Source organism: Ambystoma mexicanum, chromosome 8 (assembly GCF_040938575.1).
Source record: "Ambystoma mexicanum isolate Mex_15411 chromosome 8, UKY_AmexF1_1, whole genome shotgun sequence".
In the NCBI taxonomy this organism is placed as follows: domain Eukaryota; kingdom Metazoa; phylum Chordata; class Amphibia; order Caudata; family Ambystomatidae; genus Ambystoma; species Ambystoma mexicanum.
Genome location: NC_090929.1, coordinates 1029613633 through 1029639363, shown reverse-complemented (window position 1 = coordinate 1029639363; position 25731 = coordinate 1029613633). Strand labels below are relative to the sequence as shown.

The 25731-nt window shown below is 44.4% G+C and overlaps 1 protein-coding gene across 2 annotated transcripts in view; it reads right to left on the bottom strand.

Annotated features, from left to right (window-relative positions):
- Positions 1 to 25731, bottom strand: part of SAMD8 (sterile alpha motif domain containing 8) — a 477816-nt gene that overhangs the window by 335687 nt on the left and 116398 nt on the right. For both annotated transcript variants that reach the window (XM_069610976.1, XM_069610977.1), the window contains one exon: positions 23255 to 23329. The gene's annotated coding sequence lies outside the window, so the exon portion shown is untranslated. The remainder of the gene's footprint in view (positions 1 to 23254; positions 23330 to 25731) is intronic.

The window sequence follows — 25731 nt, the reverse complement described above, 5'->3', positions numbered from 1 at the left end:
ATTTTGCCCTCCCATAAAAACGTCTCTGGTACTTACCTTGCGCGGTGAAAGTGCTTGGAACTTTTGCAACTCACAGGCCTAATCAGCTTGTGACCCCAACATATGATTCTTCTTTCTACAAACTACTTCTAAGAACTTGTGCAGAGACATTTCCTGTTTAACTACCAGAACCGCTTTATCCTATCCAAGACTTCAGCCCATTGACTTTGGCCTACCCTATTGAATCGACTTCTGGTGAACTCAATATCTACACTGTCTAAGAAAAATGTTAACCTTTCATGTTCTAATAACCTTTGCCTTTTACTCCTCTTGAAAAGTATTCTGAAGGCCTAAAGTAAGATATTCATGTGCATAGCACCCTCGTTACTAAAGTTAACTGTGATTGTAGGTTGTGTCTGTGGGCCATCCAAAAAGGGTCTTATCTGATTCAGAAACTCCGAGTGTACAGTACTGAAGTATAGGTGTGTTTTTATATGATTGCATCCTTCTATTGAATGTTTTATAACTGACAAATAAATTAATAAGTATTCATCAAAGAAACCTTGAGTGTACGTTTATTTGAACACCTGTGATTGTAGACCTCTGTGTAACATCATTACTGCTCACATTTCCCCTCTTGAGAGAAGCCTGGCTGCTCAACATGCTGCTACAACTGTAGTACAGACTTATACCAAAAGGTTGTTTGCTTACACCTGTAGTCAATAGTTGCTTGTAGTGGTCCCAGAGGGTACTGCATTCAAACTTTGCCTAACACATTCCACCAAGGGTCCGAATCACATGGGAAGTTTAAGTGGTCCATCATTCGAAACGCTGAACTAGAGTACTTCATTGTGGCTCCCTTTGGCACGAGTAACCTGAACATTTCAAGCTTGAAGAAAACCATGAGAAAGGGTTGCAAGCGGATTACAGAGCAACTAGGCAATTCCTCTATCCATATGCAGGGGAAGGAAAGACACATCTGCAGTCTCCACCTTCTTGAAATGGGGTGCAGGAGTGATATAAAAAAGGTCCCACTAGAGCATAGCTGCCTGCAATTGAAAATCAAAAACCCTGCACCTAAAAGTACTAGCGAGTGCGCGATCTCTCGCGATCTCCCTCTCTCCCTCTCTCCCTCTCTCGTTTGGGTAAGTATACTACTGCACACATCTGTTCCGTTTAACTATTTGATAATTTATTCAGCGCAAAAGCAGAGCTTACAAATACATCATTAAAACTCCTTAGATGAGGCACAAGGAGTGAAAATTGCTTACCCAGGACCACACGCTTTTGTAGTTGGTGAAGCTGCTATTTGGGATGGGTCTACAGCTTAAAGCACTTGACCACATATCTTCTCAGGTCTAGTGGTTAAAAGTAGGAGCTAATCAGGTCTCATAAGTGGGCCGGGGCTAGCCGGGGCAGAGCAGTGCTTCAGCTAAACCTTTATTCGGAAACAGGAGGAAGGGGACTGGGTGGCCAGCCTCACCTTTTGTTTCGGAGTAAAAAGCTAACACGCAGCAGGAAGCCCTTTAACCTTGCTTGGTTAAAAGGCTTCCATGTGTTGGCTCTATACACAGAAACAAAAAGAGACATCATGCAGCAGGCAGCTCTTGCATTCAAGGAGCCGGTCAGCAGCCCCAAAACCGCAGGAAACCCTTTAACCACTTGGCTCCTTGAATGCAAGGGCTGCAAGCGGGTGGCTCTCATTAGGCCACACACCCCAACGAGAGCTCCCCCTCGATTTAGAACCCCACTCCCCCCAAAAGCATCGGAGCTAATTTTTGCCTTGCAGAATACTGTGTTATATTAAAAAAAAAAATACTTGAGCAGTACAGAAATCGTAGTAAAATAGCTTTGCAAATGTGTAAATCCTTAAAGAAATGTGTTAAGCAAAACCAATATAATTGTAGCTTCCCCACTCCATGCCCCCATTGATGTAGGAACATCCAGAATGCAAAGTAATGCAAGTCTACAAAAATATAACCATTAGGTTTTGCAAAAGTACTTTCAAGACTTAAATCCACATAACAAAAGGTACTGCGATAAATTACCTGCTTATAGGCATAGGGATCCTGCTCATTTAGATGTGGGGTGAAAACAGGTTACATTCTGCATGCATGTAAAACCTTTGTGTGTCAAATAAGAACAACAAATTTAAATGCGAGTTTAAATGCTTTGGTCTTTAAATAAGGCACAGAATAGGATATTTCAGGGGAGCTTGATTTTGTCTTTCTGATGCAAAATGGCAAATGCCGCCCCTCAGTTCTTATGGACCATTAACAACGACGTGTAAAGTCTTTAAATGCCCGAGTGGGGGCCATGTGGACTTTGCTGCCTGAGCAGCATGCACCGTCTCTTTCAAAGGCATCATTTGATTCCTGCTGAGGGAAGACAGCCACTGCAGTTTATTGCAGACCTAAATAACCTGGAGGTTTCATTTAATTTAATTGGTTTTTTGTAACGCAACGAATACCATACCCGAGTTCGGTTTCTAAGCGCCGATCCGGGATTCGAACCTCTGTTGCTCTGTGTGGTCTTGCTTACAAGACCAGCACGTTGCCCCTGTGCCATCCTCTGTTCATGCCCCAGCCCAGAGACCCGTAGAAGAGCCTGAAAACCCAGAGGCTCTGGGGCAAACCCAGAGGTTAGGCAGGTCTGACTAGATGGGCACACATCAGTTCTCTACTTATGGGTCCCAGCATGCCAGTCTTCTAGGCTTGAAATTGAAGTTTCTCAGAGTGCTCTCGGCTGAAGCATTTCTGCCTCTCTCTCTCTCTCGCACATTCTTGCTCCCATGTTTGGAATTTGTTTGATTTTGGCGGTCCGGTGTTTAATTGTTCTCCCATTAGGTTGTCCCCAAACTGGGTTGTCATTCGATGATGATGCTGCATCTTGTCCAAGTTTCTAAATTTTCTTAAAATAGTTTAAGTCAGAAAGTTATGGAATGATTTTCGTTCTTTGCAGTGCGACCTTGGTTCTTCTCATTTGTGTTACTACCGACATTCAGGTCTTCTGGAACCTGCTCTTAATTCAGGTTTTCAACACATTTGTTCCAGAAAGTCATAATTCTATTAAAGACACAGAGGCGACGGATTATGCCTTCGACTACTTTTTGAGCAGCTTCAATAACACCAATAATAACAGCAACACAGCAAAAAAAACAACAAGTCCCACTTTAGTTAAAGTCTTTGGTATTCCAGGATATTATTGGTCCATGAAAAACCACGCAACATTATTAACCTATCCACATTCATAAACACGGATAATCCCTTGAAACCTCCTTTTGCTGATCCAATTTTGCACTCCAACCGGTAAACGCGAACTCCAATGCAAATCCTCCAACTCTTGGTTCCCCGCTGGGTTGTTACCTACATTGGTACCTACAACGAAAATCATATCTCAGTATACTCAATGAAAGAGTGTGGGAAATCGTGTCATGCCATCACATCATTACATTAATATCATTGTAATATAAATCTTTACTATCATGATTGCAAGGGTGGAATAATCCTGAACCTCCGGGTCTTTAATAGAATGACTTTCTGGAACAAAATGTGTTGAAAATATGAATTCTATGTCAAGACCGGTTATGCTTGTTCGAAGCTTACCACCAACATTGCCATTTTCTCAATTGGTTTGAAATCAAATATTTGAAATGTTGACTCATTGGACCAATTTGCTGATCTCATGATGTCTTGCAATCTGGCTCCTACATTATAAGCTTTTGTGGCCATTGCTCCCCTCACTTAGTGTGCACCATAACCCTGTATGTCAAAACCGGCCTGTGCCATCACACATCTTAACCATCTGGATGAGTCACTGGTGACACAGCTTCAAACGGTCTAGATAAGGCTATGAATAACTGGGATACCCCGCCACTGCCCCCAACGGTCTCCTCGTAACATCCTTGTATACTGCTAAGCATCTAACTGAACATAGCTTGGGTTGAGTTGGAAATGTATCCTATGAAATAGACTTCAAGCCTGTTTTAGTCCTTTGAGATGAAGAATGTCATTCAAGTCCGGGATAGTGACTTCTTATTCACCTCCAACACCCTGACATCGAAAGTTCTTTTACAGGCAAGAAGGCAAAAGAACATAGTTAGTTTGGCTGATAAAGATTTCCTAGATAAATCAGAATTATCTGGCCACGCTAGGAATAGTTTCAATACTGTATCTACGTCCCACAACTGTGAATATTTCTTCTTGGGAGGTCTAGTCATTCTTACCCTCTTTAACAGTCTGAATATCAGTGGGTCTTCCCCTATCAGCACCCCTTCTATCTTAGGGTGGCCGGCTGAGATCGCAGATCTGGGTGTCCTATACGCTTTCCCCTGTGATGCCATCTGAGCCAAACAATTGGCTATGTGAACTACATCTGTTCCATCAGGATGTACGTCCCTTTCCATACACAACTATGACAGTTCGCCCATGCAGATTTATATGCTCTATGGGTCCCCGGTGCCCAAGATGATGAGTTCAGCCTCGCTCGATAGGCCTGGCCTAACCCAAGATCCCCTGAAATCACCCAAGCAGTCAGGTTGCGCTTGCCTCGCCACATAAGTGGGTGGCTGCCTCCTCTGGGGTCCTGTACAATGAACTTGTGCTTGGTAAGAGCCACCAGGTTGCTTGCCACCAGGGCACCGTCAGATATGCACCCTTGAGGTCTATCCTGGCCAGCCAATTTCACTGTAATATGTTCCTTATGCGGTGAATCCCCTCCATTTTGAAATGTCTGTAAGTCACAAAACTGTTCAGCCCTCAAGTTGATAATTGGCCTCAGCTTGAGTTCCCCTTTGACCAGGAACACATTGCTCATGAAACCCATCGAGGAGTCAGTCACCTGTACTACGGCTGCTTTGCGCACAAAGACTCTGTTCCGATTCTAGCAACTGCTGATTGTACGCTTAGGCATATAAGATTTGGGAGAGGGGTCTGCCTTGATGTCGTGTACAAATCTATGTGAAACCCTTGGACCGCAGCCAAGACCCATGCCTCTTTGGATATGGTGCGCCAATAGTCTACATTCTTCGCTAATCTCCCACCTACTGCAGGGAGATCTATGCTTACTGAGTGTTTGAGCTCGCTCTGCGTCCAATGCCTATCATACATCCCACACAATGCAAGCATTAGTAATGAAAAAAGAAAAAAAAAAAAGAAAAAAAAGATTGCACTTCGCTCGCAGCCCGAGCAGCAAAGAGGAAGGGATCATCAGTGTTCATGGGACTATATGAATGTGGATTGGTTAATATTGTCACATGGTTTTCCATGGACCAATAATATCCAAGACTACAAAAGACTAACTAAAGTGGGACATTTAGTTTTTTGACTTTATTACTGTTATTATTGGTGTTTGACGCTGCTCGAGAAGTCAAGTTTAAGAGAAAGCATAATCCGAGTCTCTGGTCTTGACATAGAATTTTCCAACACTGAATTTGTTTCACAAGGACCATATGTCCTACTTGGATGGGGGTGTCCATTGCTCATCTCCACCCCGTTGATAAACTACTTCACATTTCTCTTGCATTACATGGCTCTAGTGTGGACACAAGAGATCCTTTAGAGTTCCTCTTGTATGCGTGGTATCTTAGTTTTAATGTTCCTACCTGCCACAAGTTCCGTATAACTTTCCCCTGTGCACAGTGGGTGTGGTTTAGTACTACTGCTAAGTACTTATTCCGTTGATAGAATTCTTCGAAATGGTCATGGAATCCGGAATATTCATCAATTACCACTAAGCTATACTGACACAAGTCTGTGGACATCCGCTGCCTCCTCAGATTACAGGATGTGGCAAGTTGTTTACTGCGTACAATTGTATCACATTCTCCGTCATTGCATTCATGAGAGGGAACCACATTCTGTCTCACATTAGTCGTTTGGTAGCTGCATTGTCGCAATGACCTTCTGTCCTGCTGCCACTACTGTGCCTCAGACATTTTGGATAGGTGACCCTGGTGCCTCCAACAGTTGTTCTTTCGTGACAGCCAGTTCTAATTTGATGGTCCTTACTTGCTAGAGTGGATTCAAATCGGCTCCAGGAACATGGTATACAGTTTCATAGAAGAATTTCCATTTGCTCTGTAAGGAGAGCATTCAGATTTCCTTACGTTGCTGTCCTACTCTCCTCTGATGAGAGGGATGGGTGGATTGCATGATGAATTATGAACTTCAAGTATTCTTCAGATATCTGGACAGTTCCCTGAATTTTAGTCCTTCCCAGGTTTATGTACTATTGTGAAATAGTATTGAGACCGAGATCCCATCGCTCTCTGCGGAGCAGTACTCTTGCTCTCGGATTACCTAAAATAGTCATAAAGGTCTGATATAACAGGAGTACAACTTTTCCCAGATAGAAAGTGACTGACACGTGCCCAACCACATGATCGCGTTCAGATGTGTGGATACGTTGATTTTTCTACTATGTGCAGAGGGCACACATTTAAGTTGCAAACTACTAACCAGGCATTTAAAACCAAAACAAACAAAATAAAAATCGCTTGCCACCTCAATGCTATAATTACACACAGCACCCCATTTCTTACTCACCAAGAGTCAAATATCACTAGCCAAGGGCTAGTGCAGAATGCACATTTCGCACCATGCTAAATATTATTAGCCAATAGCTAGTGGCTAGTGCACATTTTGCACCCTGCTAAGTGACAATCGCTAATCTAACATCCCATAGTAAACCGTCCCACCCCACAATTCTGGGAAAGTAAACAGGCTATGTTTTATGGTTAAAACACGAAATAGGCGGTGTCACCTCAAGACATCGGATATACAAGAATATGGGTTTATTTACCCAATTAAGGTTGGCCTGCCTGTGACAGTCTTCCTAGGAGTTGACACACACACACACACACACACACACACACACTTGATCACCATGCTGTCTAGTAAATATATTTTGAAGATATCTAATCCTAATACAAGGCCTCCTTATGCTAAGCAGTACTCAATTCTATTACCATAATGCTGCTCATCGGGTAGTATATTAAATCCCTCATTAGTTGACATATACACAAAATCAAATTCAGCTAATCGCAAATGCAGATTTATTTTTCCTGTAGCAAAAATGTAGCAGAGAAATGTTGGCTAGAAAATAGAAATGCATGTACATATTTACATCAGTTCGCCCCGGCTGTACGAATGTGGGGTTGTGCGTTTCTGGCCTATGTGCATGCAATTTAAATGCAGGCTAAATGAAGTTGTCCAATTCTGCAGGTTTGGGGAGGAAAGTAGTGTTATCAATTTAGAATGCATCAGTAATTGGTTCAGCCACCCTATATAGGATGAATACCCCTTAGACTAAGACATTTTGGATTTAGAAGCGAGGGCACCAATTCACAATCCAAAGTGTTGGCCTATACCTATGAGTACTACATGATTCAATTTAACCACCACTTACAAAATGCTACACTGTCAACACTGGGAAATGTCCCACGTTTTACACAGCACAGAGAAAGCATTTTTATATGTATTTAAATATAATCTTACTCAGTTTTAATGTAGTGAAATCAAAATATAAACCAAACAGGCAAACTTCAATAGGCCATTTCAATTTGATTAAAATGCATCAGCCCCATGTGCTAAGAAAAGGCTACGTTTTCTACAAGCAGTCTAAATTGACGTGGCTATAAAAACCACGAGAAAGCATTGTTGCATTTCACAAACAAATACCAAGATATTCTATTTGGAAAGAGTGCCCCCTAAGAAACCATTTCACCAATAACTCACAAACCTGGGAATTAGCAGAGCATTGGTTGTAGGGGGCATTTGTAATTCCATTTGATGAATCTGTATGTTCACTTTGAAATATTCTTTAAGATGCAGTGCAGAATGCGCCCTCATGAGTTTCCAAAGAACTCAGTCTGCCTCTCCTCCCTCTTGTAAAGCAAGACTTCCCCAGGTAACATGCTCCTCATGGGTAGGGCCCAATATTTCAAATAATGTCCAGATTCAGCACTCATTCATTTGGAATAGGTGGCATCAGAGAACAATAATTCCTATCTTAAAGTTACTGGTAGCAATCATTTGAAGATACTTCTACTTAACACAAGGTCTTTGTTGAAGCATGACCTGGATGTGGCTACATATATAGCGCTTCATAAAATTGATGTTTGTGCTCCTACAGAAACATGGAGCTATTCTGCAGCTGGCCCCTCGTTGGCCACATCTTATGTCGGGATAGACTGGAAGGAAAAGGAGGTGGGGTTCATTTTATTTTTAAAAGCTCTTTTGATATTTGGCGGATGGATAGTATGGACATTGAGGGTAGTGAACGGTTATATGTTGAAAGAAGAACTAATGCTGAAACTACATATAACTTGATTTTAGTTTATATATTGCCATCCTCCTTGCCAGGTTTCTCAAGTCAACTGTGTAACCTTATGCTCCCTATCCTTAAACCTAACACTAAGATGCTGGTTATGGGAGATTTTAACTTCTGGTAAGGTAATGTGAATGATCCACGGGCAAGACAGTTTGAGGATGCAATGGGAGACCTGGGTTTTAAACAACTTGTTGCAGTACCCACACATATTAAAAAGGTAATACCCTGGATTGGGTGTCCCTACATAATATTGATACTAAGGATCTGCTGATTTCCCCATGTCCCTGGTCAGAACACTTTTTTTTCATTATTTTTTTTAGATTTTACAATCACATGTGATAAGATTTTTAAGAATAGGGATGTAAAGAAAATTACTATTAATTCAAGGAATATTAGGAAACTTAACCCAGAGGCTTCATGGTCAGGTCTTAAACCCTTGACTGAAAAAGTTAATGATTTGCTATTGGCTGGCGATATTGATGTCTTCCAGCAAATCATGCAGAAGGCCACCGATACTTTGGCACCATTGAGAACTAAGCAGGTGGTGGAGAGACAGGCCAATGCTTGGTTTACTCCAGACATTCACATCCTTAAAAGCTGTGCCTATATACTTGGAGGTCATCACAGGATGAGTATGATAAAGCGGCCTATAAGAGGGCAGCAAAGAAGTTTAAAGAAGCAGTTATTACAGTAATAAAACGTTTTGAGCAAAGGATCGATAAAGCCCAATCCGAATCCAAGAACCTTTTAAAATTGAAAAAGAATTGGAACAGGTGTGTCAAAATAAACCAGACATTAAAGATGCTGCCTGGTGTATATCTATAGAGGATGCAATGTCTGGCAAGCTTAGTCAGATTCAGCTAAACAGTGAAACTGCTAAGAAGAACATTGATCCCATCATAGAGGGTTCCACAGCAGCAATAGATGCATCTATATCATAAGAAAAACCGTTTTTCTTTAGGCCTATATTGGAATCTTGAGTTGGCTCCAATTAAAAAAATGTTTTTAAAAATAAATACTAAATCAGAAACCCACATACTTCAAGGGGGATGTGTGTCCTGCTAGGGTGATACAATCCTGTTCTCCATATTGATGGGCACGTTGTTTACATTTGTAAATGCCTCGTTTAGAGAAAGTCATGTGCTTTTGTGCATTAAGAATGCTTGGATTATGCCACTGCTTACAAAAAACCCAGCTTATGCCCATTGACACCCCTGAACTACAGGCCTATCGCCAATAGACCTTTTCTATTGAAAATCCTGGATCGTGTAGTGCATACGCAAGTTGTGACCAGTCTTAAGACCAACAGGATACTGAATAAATGGCAATCAGGCTTCAGGGAGAATCATGGTATGGAAACAGCTCTATTTGATCTGAAATCCAGATTGTTACAGCTCATGGATAAGGGGCAGACAGCACTGCTTATGTGGCTAGATCTTTCCACTGCCTTTGACCTGCTGGACCACTCCTTGCTGGTCTCCATGTTGAAGGAAGTGGCTGGTTTCTCAGACAGTGCCGCCATTTGGATCGAGTCCTTCCTGAGTAATCGTTGGTGTAGGGTCAGTAGTAAGGCCATAGGAGCAGAATCTGTCCTTCTGGCTCAGGGTGGCCCTTTCTTAATTTACTGGAAACAAATTGAGGTGGTTTTCACCAACTATGCAGATGACACGCAATGTGTCATCCCCTTGTCTGGTAATTATCAAGAAGATGTAAACACCATCAATAAAACCTATGGATTGATCCAATCTTGGATGGCCAATAATGGCCTTGAATATGGAGAAAAACGAACGAATGATGGTTGGTACAGATGCCAAATTACACAAAATGATAATAGATATACTCTCATTTTGATGTTGCACTATTAAAACAAAAGATAAGTTAAAACTCTGGGAGTATATTTTCATCGTAATTTAAATATGCAGGCCTACGTGAGTAACTTGGTATCATCTACCGCATATTATATCAAACTACTGGTACAGCTACGTCCTTTCATTTCTAGTGTCAAGCGTGAGACAGTAGCAAGAGCTATAATTGGTTCTAAAGTAGACTATTGTAGCAGTTTACTGGTGGGCATAGCTAAATGTGATTTCAATAGGCTCATGATCATACAGAATAGCGTATTAAGAGTGATCAGTGGCCTTAATAGGAGAGATCATGTAACTGAGGCCAGGCGCAGTTTACGTTGGCTCCCTATAAATGTGAGAATCGATTTTCGGCGGATTTTGCTTATAGTACATAAATGCTCGATAGGGACTAGCCCACTATATTTGAGTGAGTGAAGCGCTGATGACCAAAGCAAGTACTCATACTCTTATATCAAACAACACCAACCAACCAACTCAAAACTACCGCCTACAAACTGATCCAGGTGAAGAATTGTGCCTTCTCAGTGGCTACCCTGAGGGCCTGGAATGCCATTCCACCTGATCTTAGGGAGTTAAAATCCACTGCCATCTTCAGAAAGAAGTTGAAGACATTGCTGTTTAGATAACATGCTTCAATTTTCCTGATTAAAAGCTGGGGATCTTTTCCTCACTTTTAATGTTGCTGAATGTTTGATGCGTTTGTTTGTGCACTTATGCCTCTGGTTCAGTGGTGCGCAGTATAAATGATAAACGTAAAGTATCTCTTCTGTGTAGCTTTTGATTCCACAGTCCGATCTCCCTCATTCCCTGTGTGCGTCTCTTTTTCTCATGGGCGATCTTCTCATGCTTGGTCATGATTAGCTCACTTCTTTTTATTGGTCAAACCTTTCCAATGGCTTGTTCAATAGCCATACACTGCCATAGAATACACTCCCAGTTCTTATGGGCTACTTATAATTTCTGTACATATGAAAAGAAAGATGATGGTGGTGGGGGTCTACTTGTTCTCACAATGTATGCAGAAATCATTTTTATTCAACATTAGCAACATGCCACATCAATGAAATATGGATTGCTGGGATCCCTCGTTCAACGACAAACATCTGGATATGCGACGCAAACCTGTGGCATTTTTTAAATAAAGTTATTAATATTTTATCAATGATTAAAAAAATAGGCAATTCATATTTGGTTTCATATTACAGATGAATGAGTGATGAGCACAACACATTTTTCTATTTGTTTCTATGCAATTTGGTAGTAGATTTATAGACCATTCATTTTTAATGCAAGAATAGGTTAATTCAATGGCCTATTATATTTCTGGGCATCTTCAAGTTTCAACTTTTAGTTTTTTTCCTGGGCTTGTAAAATCATGGGGCCAACAGGCCTCCAAGCCAAAACCTGGATCTGTCGCCACAGGCCCTCCATTGTTTGAAAGCTGACCATCTAGTCGCGTTTCATGAGGACTGGTGGTTCAAAGGGGACGCCGGACCTTAGGAGAACAGGGTTCGTTGTGATGGGGGCAATTCTGATTTTCATCAGCCAGCACACCTTTGATTTTAGCTTTGGTGACATTTTAAACATAGGATGGGAAGCAGCGAGAGCATTCATGGAACGATGATGCAATGATCTTGTACAATCTTCTATGGTGTGTACTGCTGCCTGGGCAAGGGTTCCTGCGGGACAATGCTTCATTTGGTCCCGTGCGATAGGAATTGTATGAAGGAAGGGGGTAGAGAACCCTATTTGTGTTGGCCCTGGATTTCAATGGTTTATACCAGTTTTGGTAGTGCGTGTAGCAAGGTCAAGAAAGAAGTAGTAGACAAATATATATATATATATAGTTTGTGCTACTTGGTGATTGTTTGCAGAGTTGTTTTTATTTGCATGAGGTTGCCAAAGTTTTGACTGAGACCCAAAGGTGATGCTCACATAGCAAAAAGCCGAAACGTGTTTCAACAATCTGGTCTTTATCAAGGCGTTCAAGGAACAAGACTAGTCGTCTCATTTTCTGTTTAAGGATGCTGGATAGCAACTATTCAGGCCAGCGAGGCCGCTGCATACACAATGAGCTCATCGTGTATCCAGAGGCTTTTGGCTATTGAGCACCACATTTGGTGCTCAGTCAAAACTCTTGCAACCCCAGGCAAATAAAAACAACTCTGCAAACAATCACCAAGTAGTGCGGACTAAACATATTTGTCCACTACTTTTTTCTTGACCTTGCTACACACACTACCAAAACTGGTAAACAATTTAAATCCAGCACCAACACAAATAGGGCTCTCAACCCCCTTCCTTGGGACATATTAAAGATGCATTTATACAAATATTGCCTTGGAAGGATTTCACATGGGTGGGAGTCGCTCATTAACTCCCATTCCTGTTGCACAATAGGTTTTACGATTAAAGCAAATAATGTTTATTCATTACAGATGGCCCATACAAATCTCCAGGGAAAACTAAAACCCCCACAGATTGGAACATGTATGCAAGGCTGCTGAAGAAATGAGTTTTAAGATTTCACTGTAGAGCTATCCAGCTTTGCCCAAACCAACTTAGAACATCATGGGAGTGCGTATGCAAGAAAGGCTTATTCACTTCTAATCTATTGACAAAGTGTAAGTCATCCCTATCAAAACACAATTTAAATTACTTCATCCCTTTGTGTTCAACATATTCTAAATAAGAATACTTTTGCATATTAAACACTGCTAATAAAAGAGAAAAAATGTACATTGTGATGCTTAGTTTACCAACACATAGCAACATAGATTTTGAACATTACAGATCGATGCATAGGCTGGTATTGTTTTCAACATGTACGTTTTCCTGGTTGTAGAAACTGCTATCAGCATACTGTTCCATTGTGACAAAGCAGAACTTCAGGTGACTGCATAACGTTTTACACATGCAAATGAAGCAAGACATTATTCCTGCACATCTTCCACTTTAAACTGAGGCAGTCTCCATGTTTCTTGTTGGATGCTGTCCAGTATGAATGAGGCGAAACCTATCAGTTTGCTTTATCAGCACAATATTTCTCCTTAAAATTAAACCATGTGCACCACGCTTGAAAGATTCAGTGCAGTTTTTCTACATCTCATGCTTTAGTTGAATACTTCTGGGTTCCATTTATCATTACAGGGGTCATTTTCAACTCACAGAAACCCGCAAGAAGCCTGCAAAGCAGCCTATAATTGACTGTGTGCAAGAGGATCAATATCCTAGGGAGTTTGCGCAAAATCTCATGCATGCATTTGACCAAATGTCTCGACGTGTCACTACTGAAAGTCGAGATTTCAAAACTATATTCTTCCATATCCTTCCAAAATGCTTAGTGACTCGGTTTGTGATGACTTGTGAACCCTCTAGTGGATCATCATACAAGCTACAAAGATCTATGCAGTACAGAACCCAACAACGTCCAAAAACAGGGGGCGTGGCCAGCGAGCGCGCAATGAAGACGTGAATCTTCGGCGCTCCCGTGGCCGCCTGAAACATCCTGCAAAATCCTGCCATATGGATCGTGTAAAAGCAAAATAAAGGTAACTCCGGGCGGCGGAACCTCGGAGCAATACCCGGCGGAGAACAGAGCTAAGTTCGCAAAGGGAAACACGAGATATCGGTGTGGGAAGTTTCGCCCAGGAACTTCCCGAGCCCGAACAAGATGGCCACCGCCAAGACCCGCTGAAGCGTGACAGGGATTAGCGAATGCAGCCCACGAGCCCCGACAGCGGAACAGTGCAGCCGCGCATAGCATCCCGGGGCGATCCGAGGGTGCACCGCCACCGAATCCTGTCATCTGTACGGCCGGGGCGGGGAAGATCAGAGTGGGCGAGCCCCCGGCCTGCGACATCGGCTGGATCTGCTGCCGGAGCCGCGTGGTGCGGCCAGGGGACACAGGCGGCGACAGCTCAGAATCCGACCTTCCGCCCCCCTGGACCCCAGAACTAAAGTGAACGGCCACGGGTAAGCCGCCACACGGGACCTGCCAACCCGGATCCGGTGTGCCCATAGGGAGTGCCCCGGGGGGGGGGGGACAGCAATTTACGCCCGTACACGCAATACGGGCAGAAGCATGCCGACATCCAGTGCGCAAAAGAAGCCAATCCTGTCGAACGGGGCCTCCTCCACTGGCACTGACCGATGTACGGGGCCCTACACAAAGCAACACCATGGGCAAAAAAAAGAGCAGAGAGACCTCGACACAAAGCACCATGGACCAATACGCCACAAGCACATCCACTGTACAGGGCACTGAGGACCATGGGGTGACCCCCTCCACCCCCTCCGCCAGACGAGACCCTCTCGCTCAAGGATGTGATGGCTGCCATCGCCAGCTCGCGCTCCTCGGTGGAGCAAAAAATGGACGCCATCTCCACCGAGGTCTCATTCCTCCGCCATGACCTCGAAAAACTCATCCCGAACTGGGGAGGCGGAACAACGTATCTTCGGTGTGGAGGATGGCCTCAGTGGGGTACACCAACAACTGGCGCAAGCATTAACCAGATTGAAAACCCTGGAGGCCCGAGCGGTTGAGAGTGAAGGCAGTTCCCGCCGCAACAATATTCACATCCTGAGACTGCCGGAACGCGAAGAGTGACCCAGCATGGAGCTTTTTTCTGGTGGAATGGTTGGCGGACCTGTATGCGCCAAAGACTCTCTCGGAACTTTTTCTCTGTGGAACGTGCACACCGCATACCCGCAGGCCACCCGACCCCGGGCGCACCCCCAAGGACAATCAATCATCGCAAGGCTGCTCAATTATCGAGACAGGGACGCCATCTTACAAATGGCCCGAACCAAAGGGACAATGACATAACGGAGCCATAATTGCCTTCTATCCAGATTATACCCGCAAGGTCCAGAAAGCCAGACAATCCTTCGAGCACCTTAAAAAGGAAGCTCCACTCTATGAACGCGAGATATGGGCTGCTGTTCCCGACCCAGCTAAAAATCCAGCATGAAGGTAAAACCAGTCCACTTCACCGATCCTCAGGAAGCCTGGAAATGGGCCGAGACCCACATCGTAGGGGACTGGGCTGCACCCGTTCAAAACCGCAGAGGTAGACCATGACCCTGACCACGGGGAGAGGGACCTGCCCAACGACCCATACCGGAGATCCCAGCGGACCTGGACAAAGACCGCGATCCCTGACAAGGTTCCTGGAACAGTCATTATTGGCCAGAGAGGGGAACTCACGGTAACATCAGTACCCTCAACGATCGATTCCTTTCTTGGCAACCATTTGCAATGCAATGCTCCTCCCGGGACGACACCAGTGATGGGATGCCATCGCTCCCACACAATTGATCAGAGAGCCATGCGCTGCCATCGCTAACACACCATGCCATCGGCGGACACCACGCCCCTGATCCGAGCTACCAGACCCGCAAGCGAGTAGTAAGTTGGTGGGAAGGTGACCACAGTTCACATTAAGTTAATCTGGCGACACAGTTTTGAGCGCCAGTAGAGTTTGGGCGACAGATACTTCATGTGGGGGAGGAGTATGGGGAGGTGGGGGAAGGGATACAGTTCTACGTTAGTTACTTTCCGGGAAATTGCACTATATCCACATTGATCAAGATGCCACCGAACACACCATGTCCGATGCCAACGCCTCCACCTCACACATACACCACACCTCCACGGCCAAACGCACCATGCACCCATCTGGCACAACCTTCCAGATCTCTAGACAGCAATGAATACACAGCACCAAGATGACCCCACTTATGGAAACGCACTAGCCCCAATGACACCCAACGAACGCCACAGGTCACTCAAAATCATTACTTAGAACTTTAACGGCATGGGCTCAAGTATCAAACGCCGATTAGTCACGCAACTTAACAGACGCTCTCTCGACATAGCCCTCCTAACCAAGACCCACTTAGCGGGTTCAACCTGCCAGTTCTTTCGCAGAACTAATTACCGACTAGCATACCATGCAGGGTACACGATGGGCTCCCGGGGCGCCCTGATCCTTTTACATAAGCGACTCCCGTTTGATCTACCTGCTGTGGTACAGGACCCCTCGGGCCGTTTTGTGATGATCCGGGGCGCGCTGACGGGAGAGACAGTGGCCATTCTAGCAATATATTCCCCGCCGGGGTTGGGGGAGGGTCTCCTGAGGGAGGTGACAACCCTGATGGCACAACAGCAAGCAGAGGTGTGGATTGTGGCGGGGGGATTTTAACGATGTTATGTGCAACACACTAGACCGGACCCACATCTGCAGCCGGAACCCAGACCGCCCCACGCGGCTGGCGACCTTCACATCAGCGCTTGGTCTGAGTGACGTGTGGCCACGTCAAAAGATTTTCCTTCCACTCGGGGTCCACGCATCCTTATCCAGGTTGGATTACCTCTTCCTCCTGGCCCCAGAAGCATATAGGGTTATAGCGGCAGATTTCCTTCCCCGGGGAATATCAGACCACTCTCCCCTGGAGGTGACGCTCCATACGGATCGTCCCTTGCCGCCCAAAACATGGCGGTTAAATGGCTACTAGCTGGGCCTCCCCGAGTTCGTGGAGCACATCATGGACAAATCCAATGAATTCTTTGAGATCAATTCAGGCTCGGTAGCGGACCCTGTGAGATTACGGGAGGCACACAAGACAGTGCTTAGGGGGGAAATGACAGCCTGGATCTGTAAGCCTGGATCTGTAACCAAAAGAGAGAACATCACAGGAAGGTGACGGAGGCAGAGGAGGAAGTAAAGAAATGGGAAACCAGATATATATCTAACGCTTCCCCGGAAATGCACCACTCCCTCCTGAAGGCTAGAGCATCACTCCATAACACGGCGCTTCATAACGCACGGCAGACGCATTGGGAATCAAAGACTAGAATTTATGAGCAAGGGGACAAAGCCGGCAAACTATTGGCATGGCTGGAAAGATGGGAGGAGGGGCACAGACATGTCAGACCGAACGGGCCGGCCCGAACAGACCCAGAAATAGCGGAGGCCTTTGCCAAATTCTATAGTACGCTTTACGCCGCCCCAACGGTCCCCACAGACACTTCCCTCCTGGATGAAATCGTGCTTCCGCAATTATCGGAATTGCAGAAAACTCACTTAGACAGGGGATTAGATGAAACCGAAATAAGGTAAGCCATGACCCAGCTACAATATGGGAAGACACCTGGCCCGAACGGCTTCCCGGCCGAGACCTGGAAGAAATTGGGCAGCAATAAGATGGCCGCCCCCCTCCGGGACCTATTCCTCGCCACTAAAGAACAGGGCACCCTCCCACCGGATCTACGAACGGCCAACATAGTGGTCATTCCCAAAAAAGGCAAACCCCCTGATCAGTGCACATCGTATAGACCGATATCGCTTCTCAACAGCGAAACAAAAATCCTTGCCAAAGTACTGGCCAACAGGCTCCAAGGGGCAATATCCTCACGGGTCCATCAAGATCAATGCGGCTTCATGCCGCAAAATCAACCAGAATGAACCTACGCCGATTACACCTGCTTTTGGAAGAGGCCCCAACCCTTAACACCCCACTCGCACTTCTCGCAATTGATTTCGAGAAAGCGTTCGATTCGGTGGTGTGGGCTATCCTCTGGGCAACAATGAGGCGCATGGGCATCGGCAAAACGTTCCTTAGCTGGATTCAACTCCTATACGAAACCCCACTAGCTACAGTTAGGGTGAACGGCTGGACCTCTGGGACCTTCCCACCGGGCAGAGGCACCCGGCAGGGCTGTCCTCTGTCTCCCCTCCTCTTCGCCCTAGCAATCGAGCCACTGGCCCGATGGCTCCGACAGGTCGCCACGTGGTCCGGATTCCGTTGGCCAAATGGACGGGAGGATAAGTTTTCCCTTTATGCGGACGACCCATTACTCTACCTGAGTAACCCAGACTAAGCATGCCCAATCATAACCCAAATGTTAAAGACCTATGGAGACTTCAGTGGCCTTAGAGTAAACTGGGGGAAAATCAGTTCTCTTCCCAGTAAAAGGGGATGATCTGGCAATCCCCTGGGACTCCCCATACCTAATAGAAAGAGAAGGCTTCCGCTATCTGGGCATATGGGTTTCCGGGGTTCTCTCAGACTATGTGCATCACAACCTGCACCCACTGACGGCCCACTTCGCGGGGGATGTACGACATTGGATGCACCTCACACTCATGGGAAGGGCGGCCCTCTTCAAAATGATGCCACTTCCATGGTTTCTCTATGTACTGCAGAACGCCCCACTGGCCATACCAAACTCGGAATTTGTCCGGGTGGAACGCCTCCTCAGGGAATTGATATGGAAGGGGGGGGCAACCTCGAATTGCGCTGACCACGCTGCAGCGATCGATCTAGGAAGGGGGTATTGGAGTCCCACACCTGAAGTCCTACTACTGAGCCAGTCAACTAAACATAGTCAATGACCTCCTCCATGGGGACGTGACCTACCACACATCAGAGCAGAACTACCCTTCAGGCATGATACCCCACCACTCGCAACAATGTATCAACGCCTATCCAGACTCCCCCCGCCCCCCGCACAGACAATGTCCTCCCACATCGCGATCGTCTGGAGGCAGGCACAAAAGCACATAGGCTGGGGGAAGAAGATTACCATGGCACAACCACTATGGAATAACCACATGCTGACGGAAGTGTGGAAGCTGTCCGCCTGGACCCGGTGGGTGAGGGCCGGAATAATCACGATAGGAAATATCTTGACAGAGGGCTCTATTCTTTCGTTTGAAATGCTCCAGCAGGAATATGGTATTTCGGCAGCAGAACACTACCACTACACACAATTATCACACGCACTTAGTGGCCACAGGCAAGCACTTGCTGGCGCCCCAGACTACACGCCCCTGGAACGCAACTTACTTCCACAACACATCCCCACCAAGGTGACCATCACTCTATATAAAGTTATTAATGCATTCGCTACCCCAGAGCTGACCAGCCTCAAAGCCAGATGGGAGCGGGATGTCGGGGACATTGAGCCGGAGGACTGGATCCAGGTTCTCATGCATCCATGTGAAATCTCTATAGACTCCAGAATAAGACTGGTACAGCTAAAGATACTACACAGGGTATACTACCCCCGAGTGGCCGTTTTTGGTTGGGAGAGGGCAACGGACCCAAACTGTTTGAAATGCCGGGGGGAAGAGGGCACGTTCATCCATCTCCTTTTGGACTGCCCTAAAATCAAGACATTCTGGACACAATGCTTACAAATTTTGGCAAGAGCACTGGGCCGCACGATAGAACTGCGACCCGCAATAGTGTTACTGGGGGTCCCAGATGAGAACATCTCAAACAAATGGGAGGGCATTCTTCTCTCCACAGCAATGGGCCTGATAAAACATGACCTTGCACAGAAATGGGGAGGCAGCCCCGGAGTGCCCGACAGCGGCTCAGTGGTCCAACGAAATGGACATCTGTGTGGCGAAAGAACTCAGAATGTATACAGCACGGGGATGCCCGGCAAAGGCCACTAAAATCTGGGGAAAGTGGGAAGAATGTGTGACCTGAGATCGGTCTGAGGGGTGGGAGAGCGGGAAGCGCAGGAACACAACGTGGACATGGCAAAGAACATATTACTGGACAGGTGATGTACAGAGTGGCAAGAGACGAACAGATCGACGATCGACCCGGCAAAGGGAGACAGAGGGTGGGGGAAAACAGTTGTTATGTTGTATGAATGTTCAAAAACCTTCAATAAAATATGTTATTAAAAAAAAAACAACGTCCAACAACAAAGAAAAGAATCCCAAACAAATGCTTGTTGTAGCCTCATTTAAGTAGCTGAGGTGAGGAGGACTCCTCAGTTTGACTACGAGGTGGGCGGGGGACTTATTCCTCTGTAGTTAAAGATACTAACAGATAAAGAAGACCCTCTATTCAAAGCCAAGTTGCCTAGTCCTCCTTTTAGCATGCACAACTTTGATCCCACAACACGAGAGGCTTGCATTAGTCCTCTGTATTTAGGCCCCAGACCCATCCTGGGCTACAAATATGTGCATCCTTCAGAGATAATAAATAATTGGTTCCCAGAGGAAATCGAAATCAGACTCTTCCCAGGCCAATCTTCACCTCTTGGAACACATTAACAAGAAAATTCTCTTCTAGAAGAAACAGTTACAGTTCTAGGGAAGCCGAGGCATAACACAAGCAATGTCACATACAAATTTGCTATGCAATTCTGTAGGTTTGCTAATTGAATTGACACTTGTGTAGCACAGCTATTTAAATTACCCGGTTCAATGAAAGCACAGATCACCCTGCATTATTCTCTTGCCCCCAGGACTCTGTGCCTTCTTCTCTATATTCACAGGAAGTTCAAAGGGGCTATGGATAGAGTGCAGAAATCCTCTACACTCAAAAGTGGCAGGCATGTGTGGGAGTGTTAGGTAAGAAAAGTTACTTCTTTTTGCAAATAATTGCAAACCAGTGTCCATTCATTCAGCTAACCTTACATTGTACAAGCGCTCCTCTCACTAATGTCTTACAACGCTGAAGTATGTCTCGAGTACAAATAACTTCTGGGGACATTAGAAATAGGAGTACAAAACATTGATAATCAAATAGGTTTGTTTGCTAATCAAGAAAGTTGTAATTGGCAAAATCTGCTAAACAATTTTTGAAAACCAAAGTATGCCTTGGAAGACAGATATGCCCAAATACCACCCCACAGTGAGGAGAAACATTTCCACAAATTGAGCATCAGGTTAAACATTTGAAAGAGAGGATTGGTCAATTCATGAGATCCCAACATTGAAATCCTGCTTCTAATGCTCAGTGAAACCTTGTCCCGAATGAGTCGAAAGGTCAGGGTGGACAGTGACAAGAGGACATTGTTCCAATCCAAAATACAGAAGGAGAATCAGAAAGTGGGGGAAGCAACATTAAAGATCTGGAAAGGTACATCACAGAAAATTGAGGAACAGTAAAGATACGCCAAGTGGTAGTGGAAGCTTCTTTTAGTGCACGTGAAAAATTACCCCCCATAGTTTGCTCAGAAATTGGCAAAGGCCAATGCGAAGCCCTCTATTCCTGGAGATAAAAATTGGTCAAATAAAAACTATCCCTGTATAATGTTTGAATTAAACTGTATGCACTTAACTTTTAAATATCTATATGCACTTTAGTAATGAACCTACATTACAGGAGGTATATAGAAGGGTAATTACCTTTCAAAGGGAAAGGATAACCAGGTCTAGTAAATAATTCACAATGAAGGTTTTTCTAACACATGACCACATCACCTTGTTAAGTGAAATGCATGTAAGCAGCATTGTATTACGTTCTCCAATCCAATGTTCAAGTTCAAAACGTTCTGACTTTCCTTTTTGACACGGGTCCATCACAGAATTGACACAATATTTCTAATTTGATAAATCACAATTTCAATATGTTGCGCAAACTGAACACCCACGTTATATTTTCTTCTTTTTTAATTAGCATAACAATATTGTTGGGAAACAGCCTATGCGAACACGGCCATACGCTTTTATCCCAAAGCATGGCGCCCAGGCATTGCGTGATGTAGAAAGCGAGAAAGGCTTCCTGGTCGCGACCATGGCAACCTGCATAAACACTAGTGTCTGAACGGCACCGCTGTTCAGAACCAGGATAGCCGAGGCGTAGGAGGCTTCATCGAGATACTAGGCGGACACCCCGGATTTTGCACAGTTAAACGAAGACCATTAATTACATTTCTTTAGTGGCCATATGCTCGATGTACTCAGCCTAACAGATGAATGACAAGCAAAATGAATTTAGATAAAAAGCTACGTGCAATGCGAATACTTTACAAAACTGGCTGCACAAGTCCCCGAGTCACATTGTGTGTATAACATGTTGCGCATATCCAATTCTCAAAAGATACAGATCGGTTAATTTTATTTCAGATCGGATGAACCCCAATTATATTTTTCATCTCAAGTGGGATATCATAACATATAGACTAGGTAAGCCTCTTACATTTCATGTAACAGTATTTCTATAGTAATTTGATGTGAACCCGAGCAGCTAAATCCTGCAAAAGCTGCAGCCGGTGTAGAAGCCCGGCAGGTTGAGCCAGGTATAGGGAAGTGCAATAATCAATGCGGCTGGTAACTATTGAGGCGAACAACCAGGGGTCGCAAGTGAGTAGGAAGGAAAGGCAGCACTTTACGAAGTACTTTAAGCAGCAAGTGGCCCTTTTTACAAACTGCGCTCACCTGAGTGGCCACTGAGAACGAAGCAATAGACTGCCACATTTTTAACCGTTGTCACGAAGTGGGCAAATCGCAAGGCCAGAAAGAAGGAGTCCAGAGAGTGGGAGCCGGGGGAGACCCGCCCACCAAAATCTCCCTCTTGTCCCCGTTAAGTTTAAGCCAGTTGCTGCTCATCCAGCCCCTCATGCCCCAGGCACTCGCGTAAGGACGAGGACATCTCTGGCTGGTCAAAATGTAACCGGAACAGGATCTGAATGTCGTTGGCATATGAATAGCATTGGAAGCTGTGTGAATGGACGAGGCCCACTAGCAGTTGGACAGAGGTTAAATAACATTGGGGACAAGGCAGAGCCTTGGGAACACCACAGGAAAGTGAATGGAAAGAAGAAAGGAAAGGGGAAAGGGATAGTGACTGGGCCCAGTCAGTCAGGAAAAATGAAAACCAGGCCAGGACAGGACAAGAGAGGCCTGCCGTAGCCATGTGGGACAATAGGATGGAGTGGTCGACAGTGTTGAATGTTGGAGACAAACCTAACAAAATCAGGGTTCCCATTCCACCCTGGTCCACCAGCATGGCAAAGTTCTGATACAGTTCAGATACCAGATGGAACCCCGACTGAAAGGGGTTAAAAAAAAATAAAAAATAAAAATACAGAAGCTTCTCATACAATTGCAGAAGAGAAATAGGGAAATAGTTAGCCAGAACAGACACATCCAGCGGTAACAGTGGCAGGTTGGAGTTCTTTAGGAATAACACCTGGCTGCTAGGAAAGATTAACCGCGTTTATGACTCAGGGAATGAGAGATGGTAGAATATCATTGAGTACCATAAGAGGAAAACTGGGTAGACACCATCAGCAATGACCTTTCAACCCAATTAGAACATACCTCAGAAATTGTGACACCAGAAATATTTCCATGTTTTCATCAGATGGCCGAGGAACAGATCAGTAGAACAGACACCTGTGAGACAGACGAACAAAGAACTCAGAAACGTATTCCTTTTTCCAGAAAATCTTCTCGATCTAGTCCTACGATTGCAGACACACATCCCTTCATTACACATCAATACCTACATGCCCCCAATGCATTTGTAAGACAATACCCGTTACCAATAGCGTCAATGGAATCACACAGATTATCAAACATTTTGAATCACATGGGATTATTCAAGCAATCTGCAGTACTTTTAATAACCCAATACTAAGAATATTGAAAGCCAATGGAGGGTCTGTGCAGAGTTCAGGGAATTAAATGAGAGGGTACACATTCCAAGGCAGCCTCTCCTTTATATCCATCACAGCCTAGCAAATCTCCAGGGTTCTAAAGTATATACTGCCCTCGATTTGATTCATGTATATTGAACGGTCTCTGTACTCTGAACACAAATATAAACTTTCCTTTACCTTTGGGAGAAATAAACCTTTTCAGTATAATAACAGCGGCAATTAGTTCAACATTTCTACATAAAGCCATACCTGAATTTGTAGAAAAAGAGAATTTGGCCTAATTAGATAATCAACTAATTAAAAGCAAAACTGTCAAACACTAGGGGGAGATCCACCACGCATCGACCCAATGATGAAAAACCAAAAGGTGCGAAACTAACCCTTTAAAAAGCACAGTGGTGCAGAACTAAAATAAACTTTCTAGGCCATGAAAATACAGCTTTGGGTCTTAATCTGCAGAAAAGCAAGGATGAGGCACTACTAAAATTGAAGACTCCCACAAATCCATGAGAATTACAAAGTCTCTTAGGATGGACTAACTACAGCTGTACATTCATGGAGAATTATGCAGAGTTACTCAGCCTGTGGTCCATCTATTGAACGAAGGGATAAAGTGGGAGTACTCGTTTTACATATTGTACACGTTTTTCCTGTGCACAATATGTGTTTACCCTTGTTTGACGGTGGTGCTATATCAGAAGCCTGACAGTTAATAAATGATCGCAGACAAAAGTAAAAAGCGGTGTGCCTGTTGAGACTAAATTTAATGAATGGCGAAAAAAAAAAAATAAATAAAACTCCTTGCAATGGAATGGGTGTTGAAAAACTACAGTCTGCTGATCTACGGGGAATATAATAGCAGAGACCTCCCATCAGCCTCTACAATTTTTTCAGAGTGACCAAATACAGGCTGGGAATGTCTCACATTCAAGGATTAATTCCTAGATTCTATCAATGAAGGGCTACTCCACAGAAATCAGATATGGCCACAATAAAGAGTCTGATGACCCAAGGATTAGCCGACTTGCATGAATGCCCAACGACCAACATTCTGGAGGCATACCTAGCTTCGCCACATAAGGTGTAGGATGAAAGCACCTGTGGTGAATTTACCTACAGTTTACTTGGATGGATGTTCCTACCATATTAAGGAAAATTAGAGAATTAGTAGTTGGTGTAGGAAACGCTTGGGTGAATGACACCCCTGAACGCTCAGCTAGCTAAAAAAATGTGTCTCCGTAGTCAGGGAGTGGAATTGACGAGCATATAGAAGGCTCAACTCCAGGAACCAATAATCAACAATGCCTCAGATTATGCTTGAAATTGATTTGTTGAGCACTTAGAGAAAGGGGGAGTGTGGTGAGAAAGGGGGAATATTGCACATTTGTGCATAGGATCACATGCAAGTGCATGTGAGCCTTTATGTCGGAGTAATAGTAGTATAGTGTATATATACTCCCAGTGCATATTAAAACGCTAGCCGCACAGCAGTTGAGACTAATTGTTTACGATTTGTCATAAAATTAAGAAAGCTTGAAACTTTCCATTAAGAAAATCAGAAAGATTTTGCACATTAAAATTGCGAGGTAGCCACCCATGCATGGAAAATGTTACAATTGGCCATGGATGTCTTCATTTTTCATTTATTTTTTTTAAATGGCATTTTTTAAAAAAAGCTTTTCTCACAGAGCTCTCATGCTGGGAAAAGAAATATTTTCGGCCAAAAAAATTAAAATAAAATAACTACTAATTGGCGGCCTTGATTTTCAAGATTTTTGCATGCACCTAAATCTTTTGCATTAAAAGGCGCTACAAAAATTGAAAATGGAGCTGCACCATTTTTTTTATATTCAATTTTTAAGATCCATCTGTACAGGCCTTAATCACAGAATTAATGTGCTCTATTATACAAACTACACATACGTGTAGGCAAATGTACATGTATGCTACGATTGTATGAAAACCTAGTTCAAAATCAGGACTGAGGAAATAAGGAGAAGATGCCTTCAGTGACTTTTTGCAACAAATGCTGAAGTAATTTCAGTTTTTGGCAGATGGGTTAGAAGAGTGATTGTGAGATCACAGAGTTTATTGTTTAGGTGGCGAGAGGCATGTTGCACACAAAATGGATTCGGC